At 37.1% G+C, this 11,798-nt stretch overlaps 1 pseudogene; it reads right to left on the bottom strand.

Moving 5' to 3' along the window:
- Positions 1 to 1,821: 1,821 nt before the first annotated feature.
- On the bottom strand, positions 1,822 to 2,927 carry LOC149228710 (putative magnesium transporter NIPA4 pseudogene; annotated as a pseudogene).
- Positions 2,928 to 11,798: the final 8,871 nt, after the last annotated feature.

Below are 11,798 nucleotides of genomic sequence, written 5' to 3'. Positions count from 1 at the left end.
CTGGAACCAACCTTTTTTCATGCCACTATGCTTCGCTTGCATTCATCAATCCTTTGGTGATGTGCCTTGGGGTTTATTGAGAGGTTCTTGGAGCTTGCAAGGGACCATCTGGCTTGCTATGCAAGCTTCATGATAAATCCTAAATCTTCTGTATAGACCAACATCTTGCTACCTTCCTTTTGCCTTGGAGCTAGCTTGACTTCAATATCTGCTGTTGACCAAGATCATGCATTTCTGAAACATCGATCCGTTGTGTCATTTTAGCAACCAATTCGGCTTAAGTGTGCATAAATGGCAGAGATCTACCTTCACAGCTTCAATCCTACACATGTACACAATCATCAATTAAGAATCCAGACAAATGTACTTTTATGAAATATAATATATAAATATCACAATTGATAATGAGAAAGAATTATTAGCCTTGAAGTTGCTTGCAATTTCATTGTCAAAAATTTGTGCTTTGATATGATCCATGTCTAGGCACCAAGGTGGTACCAATAGTTTATTTCCTTGATTGGTTAGATTATTATTGTTATATCATATTTCATGCTCCTTTTCATCCTTGTTGTACATGCTGGGCATTGTTGCATTGCATTTTTTTTAAACATTTTCAAAGATGTTACGTAAAACTCCTTGGCCATTTCCATTGAATAACACGACCCTTTGCAACCTTCGAACATTGCACTACCTGAATAGTGTTTTTTGATGCACAACGTATTTATGAAACCTCGGGTTAGCATGATTGCTTCTTGAGGTTGCACCCATCATCAAAACTCACCATTATGCCTCTCGTGCCACGTTTTTGGAGGTGAGTGGATGCATTTCTTTTCATTGTAGTCATTAACCATTCTAAATTCCTCATTAAATTCATATAATTTGTTCTCTTATCCAAACAATAAGATGAAATTGGAACTGTAGTGGGAGTAAGAACCTTTCAAAGAAACGATTTACACCAATGATATATGGTAGTCTCTGGTGATAGTTAATGGGCATTGGTGTCGCTTTGTCACTCAAAAAATTACTTCATGCCCGGAAAACGATGCTTGTTAAAATGTTTCCAAAGCAGGGATTTCACGTGACTTGAGTTAGCATGTACTTATACTCTCTTCATTCCATATAATTCCACAAATAAATCCCGTATGTTGCGTTAAGGTTTGGAGAATTGCTCAATGTGCTGATCCCTCATTATATTATGATTTCTTGAAGAGACAATGGCAAGAGGATCTTGTGTGGTTTCACAATCTCTAAAGAGGCTGGGTCAAACCAGTTTCTAGCTTCTTCGAACATGTATCTACAACTTACCAACCCTAGAAGAGGTCACATAGTCACTCGTAGTGGAGGTCACATCTTCTACCCGTTTCTTGGGTGTGACTTTTTGATCTCGACAAATGTGCGACTTGCCAGAGGTCACACAGTCACGTCATGTAGTTGGCCGCATAATTACTGAAGAGGGTGGGTTGGACTAGCCATCGACTTTCCCAAGTGAGATTTTGCGAGTTGTCTTCCATATAAAAGGTCTCACAGTCACCTTATAGCGAGGATCACATATTCTGGATGGATGAGGGGCTTCCTAGTGCAACTTGACAACTTGTGGAGGGGTCGCTAGGTCGCAACTCAAGTTGGGTAACGTCTTTTGGTTAGGTATTGAGGGCATGGGATGTGACCTGGCGATTTCAGGACAACAACGACTATGTGGAGATATGATTTCATACCCAGACATTGTTGGGATGCTTCTTAATACATTTTCAAGCTCAACATCTCCGTGGAAGATTACTTCCATTGTATCCATTACCCATTTTCGAGGCAACAAAATATTCATTAAATCATGGGGCATGCCTGTTCTTTTATATAACATATGCATGTCATATGGAAACGTTCGGTTTTCCTAAAATAACCATTCCGACAAAATGGGAAATCCTCAGACGTGAATTCATCATCCCTAGGGTGCTTATGTGAAGAGAGAGCTTGAAGCCTGATTCCTGAGCATAAATTATTGCCGTGTTCCTTTGTCTTATGGGAAAAAATGCTAGAAATGATTGTAACAAAACCACATGTTTCAGTCACAATCTGAGATGACTTTTTTCTATCCCAATCCTTAAACATGATGATATTCATAGGGTTGTAAGTGACGTGAATATCACATAGTAAATATGTGATACACTGCAATGTTAAATGTATCTAGTGCCTTATTTAAATAATTCACCTGTGTAATAATATAGGTATTAACCACCATGGAAAAGAACCAAGTTTGTGGATATATTAGCTGGTTCATCCTTGAAAAGTCAGCTTCAAAGGAATATCCAACACTTTGACACTCTTAACCGAAAGAGATCCCAAAAGAGAACCAATGCCGATGTAGACCAAAGCATGCGTATGGCCATAAAGTGGCACAAAGTGGAAAATAAGAACAAGAGTCAATTCTATCACAAGGGATGCATAAAACAAAACGATGGGTCAGTAGCAAGGTTCTGCGCTTCCTTGATAGACTCAATATCCATTTCCTAGGGCACATGTAGAAAAATTGTGGTTGAGTCGAGAACACAAGAAACATGACCTAAAACTCCAAATATGTGTGGTTCCTCCCTTAAAATAATATGTGCAAGAACTGCACTGACAATGATGTTGAGTGCTGCCAATGGAGTCACAAGGATAGCTGGAACAAAAGTATAAGCTGCAAAGTTGGCTACCTCTCCAACAATCATGCTAATGATGCTTTCCCACCAAAGTGGCTCATACAAATATGAGTAGCCTCCTACTCCTTTTCCTCCAAATTCATCCTCCCATGAACCCATTTCACCAATATTCATCAATGATGCATCACCGCTCCAAATACAAACACTGTTTAAGTTAGTGCCATTACTTTGTGCCATGATAGAAATGTCTCCATGTTGAGATCCATTTCCCTTAGTTGAAGAAGTCTCCATATCATGCGCTTGTCATGAGTTTCTTCTTGCAATAAGATCCCTGCACTCTCCTCATGTAGCATTTTCCTTCATACATGTGTCAAGTCAAGTGCACTACCATTTGTTGCTTGTGTGCCTTTACAAACACATGTGCATTTTTTCAAGGAATAATCGATGCATTCTAATGTGTGACTTAGAGGCATCATTCTGATGTCATTCATGTATGTTATGAAAAGTGCAAAGTAGGCAACTCATGAATTTGACAAGTATATGTCTTCTAGAACAATTGTCTCCTCCTTTAGGTTCCGACCTGCAGGCTACATTACAATGTAAATTAATTCACAAGGCTTAAAATGACAATGTTTAATGATTATAGTATTACAACCTTTGGTGCATAAAAACATGGGTGTTATCTTCTAGACATATATTAATATAAGGTTTAAACAATTCAAAAGAACATGTCCCTAATACCCACTTTCACATGACAAAATGCAATGCACTTGATCTTGCGATCAAACAACCCTAGAAATTTGATTGGTCCTTAATCAAATTAATGACTAAGGTAATGTTTTTATGTTAATCCATCCTTATCCTGATCCGATAATGTTGATAAGAATGTGCCCTAGAGGATATAGGTTTTCAGGGGTGGATGAGGACAATGACATCTTTATGTAGTTGTCCAAACAAAAGCTGAAGTGAGTTCTTGTTCATATTGACCATGCATTATAAAAGAAACGAACCTACGTGAAACCTTAATGAAACCATAAGATCAATGCATGAAATGAAACATGGTCAGTGATGAAGGATATTCTTACCATTTGTATAATAGAGAAAGTGAGGTGAAGGAATGCATGTCGAGAATGATGGGAACATAGACCCTAATACACTCCAAATAGGAGGTGAGTAATGGAAGACACATGTGATGAGAAGCTATAGAGTTTCAAAAAAGACAACAATCACCCAAGTCCTAATGTGGATGTTGAGATGGGGAACCAATCAGGAACCAAAGGGGGAATGGCATGCAACAAATTTTTCCATGATACTAGACATTGCAGGTGATAATGCGCCCTCTCTTTTGATAATCTAGGGTTTCTCCCGAACCCTAATATGGGCAACATAATGAAAGACCACTTGAAGTATTGTATGTCCACACACAATGTCTCCACTAATTGATAATTTACATTATAGGAGGATAGGTTTCAAACTCACAAGGCTCTTAATGCTCCTTTAAGAAACACACCCCAAAACCCTAATGCAATCATAAGGTTTATAACTGGGATAAAGCATGATGTGTGGATGAAATGTATGAATCATGAGTGGGTGCATCAATAGGGTTTGGCAGGAAGGGCCGCGGGGAGAGTAACCGATTGAGGCCTTATCGAAACCCTAGTAGTCTGGGGCAAGCAGTGGGGTACCCAAATTTTTTTGGATATGCCCAAAAATTTTGGGTGGTGTTGAAGCAGCTACAATAGGACCCAATGTTTTCCTTAAAGTAAGTAGATGAGGGGAAGAAACCTACTTGGAATCTGTCATATGTTTTTCTCCTTCTTTGGATTGAGTGCTCCAATCCTAGGTCTAGCTGCCAAAATTAGAACCTACACAACCAGACAACACAAGCCAAGAGACTATGAGATCTATGCATCATAATCTATCTACCTTATTCAACCAATAAAATTGGTGTTGAAATATATGAAAGAATGACATCACATATAGGAAAATAAATGGGGTGATTTACAACCATAAATAGGTGTCGATCTTGTAGAAGAGCTCCTCCAAGTTGTTGACTTGTTCTTCCTTTGTCACAAAGTGTACCTCTAATCACCCTAAATGCATGAAAGGATAACTCTCACAACAAAACCATAAGGGTAGAATAATTCTCCAAAATCGAACCTGTTGCATATGGAAGGCTGTAAATATATAGAGGAGTGAGGTAAGATGGGAGTTTTTATCCTTTTACCAATCTTGGGATTGAGATCCACTCTTGATGGGAGGATGAGATCTAAGGGTAAGGGATGGAAAATACAAGGTAGGATAGGATAGGATTAACAAGTTTTATCTAAGGTAAATGGTTACAATAGATCCTGGAAGCTTATGGAAATGGAGGCTTCGAGATTATCTCTCTTTTTCCCAAATTTCTAGAACCAACGCAAGTGTAAGGAGAGCAACTTGTAGGTGATCAATGTAGGCCACAATGGAGCAACATGTACGTGAACGTTGTCTAGCAAGAGGCCAAGGTGCGTTGGTCCTAAAACTAGCTTAGATGATGTAGTTTAGGGTAGAAACTATGGGGAATGAGAGAGTCATGCATATGGATTTATAAAATCATGATGTAAAGGGGGAATATGATGTGAATGATCCCATTAGGAGGTTGATTGACCAGATGAGAAAAAATAAGCTATAACAAAGTGCCCCCTAAAGTGAAAAGTGAGAGATGATGACTGATGACTAAATTGATTTACCTTGTTACAAGTCGGGATCAAGAACAACCAACAAGATTCATCTTCTATTACAATACATTTTCATCATGATATCCTTTTTCTGAGGGAGGCATACCCATACTCGGCACATAATTTAACATTACATGTATAATTATCAAAAGACATGTCTAGTAATGACTAATTGTGGACCCATGACTCGCTGACTGTGAGTATGATCATAGCCATCATACATAGTGATCTTTGTATAATCGTGAAAACATAGCCCCGATGGTGGAAACTAGATCTAGGGTATTCTATATCGTTCACATGACCAACCAACGTACAAGTCTAACCATGTGAGTCAATGATATGAATTCGAACATGGTATACACCATCTGATTACCGACCAATGATGTAAGCTATTAACAAATGCAAGAGAAACCACTGATGATGTTAATGGCTCTCAAGGTACTCAAGTACAATCCACATGGTGTGACTAAATGAATTGATGTCGAACAACACACATAATATTTTGGTCGGAGCCATTGATGTAAACCTTACACTGAGAGCAAGGACATTTTCCACTAAATGTATGCAAGCCCTAAGGTATCGATGGGCCTTTCTAAGTCAACTTCCTAGATAATGTGTTGATGTTGACAGGAAGTGACTCGTCCCAGGAGGGCCTTGATGTATCCCCCATGAATGACATGAAATGGGTATGATAATTAAGACAAAATGATAAGAAATATATTGATATGGAACTAGATTAGGAAAGGAAAACATGGAATGCAGGCTTAAGAGTATTGTAATGGATATCAACTGAATGACTTCTCTTGAACACAGTGGTGACATTGAAATGGAGCTGGCAACATTGACCCAAAAACTAAATGGAGGATTTGTAAAGGTATGATGAATCAAAAGACAAGTAGATTACCCAACCCAACAACCATGAAGATGAAGTGGACGAGTGTCGAGTTCAAGAGAGAATCACTGCCATTAACAAATGGAGTACCCTCATTTCCCAATTTCACCAACCATACTGGTTAGTACCTCTTTATTTTTAACAAGCTTGAGGAGGATAAAATATGCTTGATTTGTAAGTCCATCCCTCATATGAATCCCTCTAAGAATATTTAATGAACCCAAAGAAGGAGTGGTTTGGTCTTGTCATGATCAATGAGTCCATTTTTGTTTGATGTTTTTAAAAGTCCAACAAGGGTGAAAACTCAACTTCTTTTTCATGTTTAAAGAGTTTTAAAAAGAGGTGAAAAAGAAAACTCTAGATGTCCCTTTTCATAGGTATACCCTTAGGTCCGATAAGGTAGGAAACAATATCCAAGAGAACCTCTTAGCCATGTTTGAATAAGGTATTCCTTTTTCATAGTGTATCTCAATCCAGAAAAGGGTTAAACTTATACTGAATAGATGTCTTTCCATTTAATTTTATGAGTTTGAAAAGACAAGTGCTTGACAATATTTTCATATTTTTGGAGTTTAAAAAGAGTTGAAACAGGAATCCAAGGGATTCCTTTTTCGTAGGTTTAAAGAGCCCGAAAAAGAGATAAAATTATACTCTTCGGTCAAAATCACCTATGTAAAGCACAACCAAATTTGTTAACAGCTTTCGACCTACACAAAACAACACAAAAAGGATTAAACATACCGATTTCATAGTAAAAATGAATCACAAATAGGTCAAAACATTAATATGAATAAAATAATGATCAAAATGACCATATATACTCGAAATTATTGTTGATTTTTACCATTTCACATTTATCTTTAACATTGAGAGTTCTGAGTAATTTTTCCCCCAATCTTCTGTAGTTGATTCTGGGCAATCTAGTGGATGATTTTGAGTGTCGTCGCTTCCAGGTAGGAGCTAAAACCTTTCTCTTTCTTTGATTGGTTCCATTATTTGATTTCAAGAAAAAATTTGAGTTTTTGAGGGACTCGGGGTTCCAAAATTTCACTCTAGGACCAACGCAAGCCCAAAGGGTCAAAAAGTGTGTTGTACCTATGCAATCATGCACCGTAGATAGAGGTGCAACACTCTGATTTGATCTTCTAGGGTGTATTGGGTCCAAATCTAAAGCTTGTTTATCAATTTTTCTCAAAATTGACAAGTTTTTTGCATGAAAGTATCCTAATGAATCTCTTGTTGATGTTTTAGGGGTTCATTAACACAAAATGGCATTCGTATGGAGAGAAATAGAACATGAGGAACAATATTTTAATGCAGTAAATGATCATGATACCATCCAGGTGTTTAAGAACTATGGATTATTAAAAAATTTCAGGCTTCCTGGTGTGAGGCAACAAATGGAGTTGTTGAAATACCTTGTTCATTCATGGGGTGTTCAAGAATAAGCATTAAGGTTTGGGGAACATATACTCGAGATAAAGGTATAGGATATGTACTTTCTGAAATGGCGGTCCATGAGTGGTGCCCCCATATCTCTCCTAGGTGGGAGAAATGGTGGGGAGATAGTGAAATATTATATCACTACCTATTGTAGCCCTCGAGCCCAGCCAAAAAGGATGGCAATACCAATATAAAAGATGTGACCCAGTTACCTTTGAGAACAATCCTATTCATTATCGCAAGATTGGTAGGTAGCTTCACTTTGCATGTGGCAAGTAGATCATATATGCAATAAGGATTGGAGTGTCTAGACCCAACACTCTTAAACTGGAGTGAGGGAGTTCTGGTCAATATGAAAGAACAACTGACTAAGGAAAAAGAGGGAAAACTAAATAAATTTGGATACAATGTGATCTTAGTTTCCTTTACAATAGAGCAGGCTCCATTACTTCAACCTTTGCATATCATACTCGAGCCTATCGATCAGAGGGTGCCACAGATGAGGAGGTTGATATATCACATGTCCCGACATGCAGGGATGTCAGTGATCAAATTTTCACCAACCTTATTTGGATGGTTGCGCAGATACTTTATCATGATCAATGAATATCCTTGCATAGGCATGGATTTCCACGATGACCCTGAGCTCATGCTTCTTGAGGGTGAGGAATGGGTGCTGTAGGTAAGAAATTTTGACATTTTAGGTTTTGAGAGTTTTACAAGTTTTCTTTTGTGCTTTTGATGTTTCCAAGACTAAACTATTGATGTTTCATGTAGAGTGAGACTAGTTTGACCTATTGGTACTTCATATCTCTATCGTACAAAGGAACGATAATAGGAGGAGGTAGTAGAACCAACACGGGTCGCTGCAGTGGGATGGGATATGCTATGATATCTAGATGTAGCAGAGGTCTTATCATAGGTAGAGCGCCACATGGAAGGGTTGAAACATGGAATTGATGATACCACGGTTGACCAACTCCCACTGTGACTTCATCGATACACAATAGGAGTGTCTATTCGTATCGTTCGACTACTGCATAATATGGATTGTTTAGTATCATTCTATTATGAGCACCTTTTATTATGTCTACTTAGATCTTGCATGTAGTTTTTTATATGGGTGATTTATGCCATATGTATCTCGGGCACAAATTTTTGTAAAAACAAACTATATATATATATATATATATATATATATATATATATATATATATATATATATATATATATATATATATATATATATATATATATTCAGTGTTTTTGGGTTTCTATTGTATTTTCAATATGATGTGATGTGAATTGAAAATTAATTAAATTTGCTGCAAATATCTATCTAAAACATGATTAGCTAGGGCATCGGTCAATGTATTTAGATTCCTAGAAATGTGTTCATATTGTATGAAATCAAAATGTCTTTCTAGAAGGCATACTCTTAAAACCATGCATAATATGGTGGCACTTATAACTGAATAGACACTAGAAAATATACTACGAGTTGTGAGTCAAGTCTGATGACTAAAGAGAGATACCATGTGCAATAGCATCAGACAATAGCTCTGCCACTGCCCTATACTCGATGACGTTGTTGGTGGAGTTACCAATACAAATCTCTTGCAGACTCACTAACTCTCCATTTGGAGCAAATATAGCCTTTCACGTAGAAGATAAGTTCTGAGTATTGCGATTGGCACCATTAGCATAACCAATAAAATTTTCAAGAGATACCGGCATATGAAAACTAAACGTAAAAGGGAATCAATAGAAATTGTGTAAAGCTCTAAAAAGACACATTGAAAATGCACTCGACACACTTATAGATAGTATGTATACAGTGAAAACTACACTTGATATCAAGCATAGTATTTTTTGAGGTACAACCCATTTCTAGGCTGCGCCAAGGGAACTCCATCAAAATCTACTAACTCGTAGGCCCATTTTGTAAGGACTTGATTGACAATGTATGGAACTAACCACATGGGTTGAAACTTCCCTGAACCTAAATTATTAGACTCCTGGTCATATAATAGGACAAGGTATCCTTTCAAGAAGACACGAGGCTTGACACTCTTGTTATACTACACCTTGATATGCCTTTTATGAGGTTCGTTAGCTATAGCAACATCACACCGGGTTTCATCTAAACGAGTTAGATGTAAGAGATGCTACTTATCTATGGAAGTGGTAGGAAGAAATTGGATGAATAGTTTCAATGATGGAATTTCACATTCAATTGGGTGGATAAATTCCAGACCATACACCAACTAAAAAGGTGTGAGTCCAGTAGCCGTCCTAACTGAGGTTCAGTATGCCCACTGTTAACACCCTGTAATAAACCTCTGGGATGAACAAAGGATCACAGGGGTAACCACGAACCTCTTTAAGGCTAAGATCCACCCCCCCAGCCTTGGAGAGGGGTCTGTCACTAGGTTTCTTCTATCAATCAACTAGATGATTGATAAGATCGAGATTTTAGGTTGGTTATGATTATTATAGGATTATTTTGGTTTTTATTTATTAAAGGTGGGTGCTGAGGGTAGTACTACTTAAAATCATAACACTGTTATAAGTTTGAATGAATTAGGGATATGGTGAAATTCACATAGGGGAAAGGTAAGCAGACGCTGGGTAATCGATTAAATTCATTGTAGTAATAATATGAATGGAGTAAAGAGAAAAATGACAACATGAGCATCCATACAAGGATGAATTCAACTTTCCATGGAAGAAAATAACAAATAAATAATGATCAGCCGAATTTGTTAGAGCAACTCATGAATTATGAGAAAAATTTTCAAACTGAACATGAAGAAATTTACTATATGAATAAAAAAGACCATAAATAGATATGAAAACAAAATATATCATGGAAAGTGATAAATAATATACCAATAAAACAAACACATGTATCACTGTCTAAATATGCACATGCCTTCTTCAATTCATTCAACAAAAGATACAATACTTGCAAAAACGTAGTCTAGCCTCTAACACTCTCAACCAGAACCATTTTTCATGTATTTACATCATTAAATACAATAAGGAATTCAAAATTACCACTCTAGGTTGTTGAATTTATTAAAAAAAAATCTAATAAGCTAGATATCATGCATCTCCAGAAAAAACAAGAACTACCATATCGAAGCTATCACAATTTAGAAACATCACTGATTTAAAACTTAAAATAGTTTAGAAACATCATGTCTGGAAAATCAACTAAACTAACTTATCCATGCTTATCCGACCACTAAAATCACTTCTAGAAGGTCCCAAAATACAAATTTGTAAAAATAACCATGACTGATATACTTGCACAACAAAGTGAAATAGGTTTCCAACTCAACATGGTTGCAGGATGTACTGGATAAAAATGAGTAGATGGGTGCACTTGAGATGATGTTGTGTTGGTGTAGAACCTTTGAGATACCCTCTTCAGCCTTTACAGACCTCCCAATTGACTGATCACAACTTGCGCAACATAAATGGAATTTTGAACTTGTATTAACAACTCTTGCTCCAAACTAATTGTAGTGACTAGTAAACCATCTCATCCAACCTTATAACACCCACCATACTTCCAACCTACCAAAATATCCACATTTTCACCAAAATATGACATTATTTCACTACATAATAAGCCCTTAGTTACATGGATTTAACCTTCAAAAAACGGGAACAAAGCATATAACTTCAAAAATGGCAACATGAACAGGACCTGCTTATGCCACCACAATTTTGGGGAGCCTCAACCAAGATGCCAAGGCTATCTCCTCCTCCTATTTCTAGATGATATTTTGGTTTCCTTGGATTGCTTTGTAATCATGGCCTGCTTACTAGATGACTGCTTAGTTTCCTTTGATGACTATTTGGTTCTATGGAGTTGTTTTCTATTTTTAGCCAGCTTTAGTTTCATCAATCTTAACCTTCTTCTCATGATCAAATTCCTTGTGTAGTAGCTCTTTATCTGTCTGTGTAAAGGTAGAGTCCACTTCAAAACTACCTTGGATTTATCAATTGTGTGAAGAGCTTCCAAAACTTGAGCATAGATTCCATCTTTCTACCTTTCATTCCTTTCTGTCACCCAATCAGCTTGATGTTAGCACTCCT

This window comes from Pinus tabuliformis, chromosome J (genome assembly GCF_031772625.1).
Source record: "Pinus tabuliformis cultivar Carrire ecotype Pingquan chromosome J, CPIR1, whole genome shotgun sequence".
Lineage (NCBI taxonomy): Eukaryota > Viridiplantae > Streptophyta > Pinopsida > Pinales > Pinaceae > Pinus > Pinus tabuliformis.
This window is presented reverse-complemented; position numbering and strand designations above follow the sequence as displayed.